Raw genomic sequence first — 3,274 nt, forward strand, 5'->3', positions numbered from 1 at the left:
AGACTCAGGGACACAGACAGACACACGGATACATAGAACAGACAGACAGACCAGACAGATACACAGACAGACAGACACAGACCAGACGGATACAGAGACACACACAAAGACACACAGACAGACAGACACAGAGACACACAGACAGACAGACAGACACAGACGCACAGACAGACAGACAAACCGGATAGAGACACAGACACAGAGACACATACAGACAGACAGACAGACACAGACACACACAGAGACAAACCACACAGAGATAGACAGACACACCGACAAAGCAGACAGACAGACACAGAGACTCAAAACAGACACAGAGACACACAGACAGACACAGAGACAAACAGACATACAGACAGATACACACAGACGGACAGACAGACACGAGAGACCAGACCAATCACACAGATGGACGGACGGACGGAGAGACGGATGGACAGACGGCCCCATGGGAACAGGGAGGGAGACTCCTTGGCACAGTGCTCACCTGGCCCACACCAGGCCCTGGGTGGGGGAGGCCTCGAAATCACACACAGAACATGCCAGAAGGCACATCGTGGCTCAACGGTCATATTCCCTCCTTCCTTCCCTACTTCCTTCCCTCCCTCCTTCCTTCCCTCCCTCCTTCCTTCCCTCCTTCCTTCCTTCCCTCCCTCCTTCCTTCCCTCCCTCCTTCCTTCCCTCCTTCCTTCCCTCCTTCTTTCCCTCCTTCCCTCCTTCCCTCCTTTCCCTCCTTCCCTCCCTCCATCCTTCTTTCCTTCCCTCCTTCCTTCCTTCCTTCCCTCCTTCCTTCTTGTTCCTTCCCTCCATCCTTCCTTTCATCCTTCCTTCCTTCCCTCCTTCCTTCCTTCCCTCCTTCCCTCCTTCCTTCTTTCCTTCCTTCCTTCCCCCCTACCTTCCCACCAACACTGGGGACCCAGCCCACCCCCCGGGCCGACCTCTCACCCCGCGTGTCTCTCTCACCCTCCGACCCCGCAGTGCCTGGTGCTGGAGGACTTGCCCCACGGCGTGGCGGCCGCCCGGGCAGCGGGGATGCAGGTGGTCATGGTGCCCAGCGTCCAGCTCGACCCCGAACTCAACGGCCGGGGCCACCCTGCTGCTGCCCTCCCTGGGTGACATACAACCCGAACTCTTCGGCCTGCCCGCCTTCAACTGACCTGCGGACGGACAGACAGACAGAAGGACGCTGGACACAAGGCCAAGACCTGACCCCTCCCAGGGCCTCCCTGACCTCTGGAAATAAAGGGAATGAACACAGGAAGTGCCTCACTGAGTCACGAGTGGATGGATGGATGGATGGGTGGGTGGATGGATGGATGAATGGATGGATGGATGGATGGATGGATGGATGGATGGATGGATGGATGGGTGGATGGATGGATGGGTGGATGGATGGGTGGATGGATGGGTGGGTGGCTGGATGGATGGGTGGCTGGATGGATGGATGGGTAAATGCATGGGTGGCTGGATGGATGGATGGATGGGTGGATGGATGGATGGGTGGATGAGTGGATGGATGGGTGGATGGATGGGTGGATGGATGGATGGATGGGTGGATGGGTGGGTGGATGGGTGGGTGGATGGATGGATGGGTGGATGGATGGGTGTATGGGTGGACGGATGGATGGGTGATGGGTAGATGGGTGGATGGATGGATGGATGGATGGATGGATGGATGGATGGGTGGATGGATGGTTGGATGGGTGGACGGATGGGTGGGTGATGGGTAGATGGGTGGATGGATGGATGGATGGATGAGTGGATGGGTTGATGGATGGATGGATGGATGGATGGATGGATGGATGGAGGGGTGGGTGGATGGGTGGATGGATGCATGGGTGAATGGATGGGTGGGTGGATGGGTGGATGGATGGGTGGATGGATGGATGGGTGGGTGGATGATTGGATGGGTGGATGATTGGATGGGTGGGTGGGTGGATGGGTGAATGAATGGGTGGATGGATGGGTGGATGGGTGGGTGGATGGGTGGATGGATGGATGGGTGGGTGGATGGGTGGATGGATGGGTGGGTGGATGGATGGCTGTTATATCCTGCCCAGGCCCCTCCTCTCCCCCTCTGCCTGTGGGATTTGTTCCATTTTGTTTTGTGTCCTCTGGTGCTGCAGACGGTGGGTGATCAGCCTTGGGTCTAAAAATATCAGGCTGTGCTGAGAATAGCTCAGTCTCTCGCTCTTCAAGGCCAGGGTGGGGCTGAGGGCTGGGAATCAACTGGGTCAAGGTGAGAATAAGAGCAATAACAGTATCAACAACAACAATGACATGAATAACAATAACAACAGCAATAATAACAATCATGATATGAATAACAATAACAGCGATCATAACTATAACAATAACAATCACACATCATCCATAACAAGGACAGTAACAATGGGAACAACAACAATCACAGCAATCATAGCAATAACAATAACAATAATAGCCATTATAACAACCAAATAACAATAACAATGACATTAATAAGAGTAACAATAACAATAGAAACAATAATAGCAATAACCAGAGTAATAGTAGCCATAATAACAATAACTATAACAGTAACAATAATAACTCGATAACATGGATAATGATAACAGTAACAATAACAGTAACAATAGCAATAATAACAATAACAGCAACAGTAATAACAATTACAGCAAGAATCACAATAACAGCGAAACAATAGCGATAAGAACAAAGACAACATCAATCACCATGACAGTAACAATAGTAACAATAATAATAACCATAACAGTAATCATAAAAGTAAGAGCAATAACAGCAATAATAATGATAGCAGTAATAACAGCAATCACAGTAATAATAGTCATAATAACAATAACATTAACAACAAACAATAAGAACAATAACAATAAGTATTAACAATTACAATTCCAACAACAGCAATAACCATAATAGTAATAACAATAGTAACAAGAACAAGAACAACAAAAATAATACCATTCCATCCATCCATCCATGCACCCATCCATCCATTCACCCATCCATCCATCCATCCACCCATCCACCCATCCATCCATCCATCCACTCACCCATCCATCCATGCACCCATCCATCCACCCACCCATCCAGCCATCCATCCACCCATCCAACCATCCATCCACCCATCCACCCACCCATCCATCCATCCACCCATCCATCCACCCAACCACCCATCCTTCCACACATCCATCCACCCACCCATCTACCCATCCATCCATCCATCCATCCACACATCCATCCACCCATCCACCCATCTGTCTAACCAGCCATC

The 3,274-nt window shown here is 50.3% G+C and overlaps 1 pseudogene; it reads left to right on the plus strand.

Annotated features, from left to right (window-relative positions):
* Positions 1-1,258, plus strand: part of LOC122100588 — an 8,992-nt pseudogene extending 7,734 nt beyond the window's left edge.
* The last annotated feature ends 2,016 nt before the right edge of the window (positions 1,259-3,274 follow it).

Source organism: Dipodomys spectabilis, unplaced genomic scaffold, assembly GCF_019054845.1.
Source record: "Dipodomys spectabilis isolate Male_0828 unplaced genomic scaffold, ASM1905484v1 ptg000587l, whole genome shotgun sequence".
NCBI lineage: Eukaryota > Metazoa > Chordata > Mammalia > Rodentia > Heteromyidae > Dipodomys > Dipodomys spectabilis.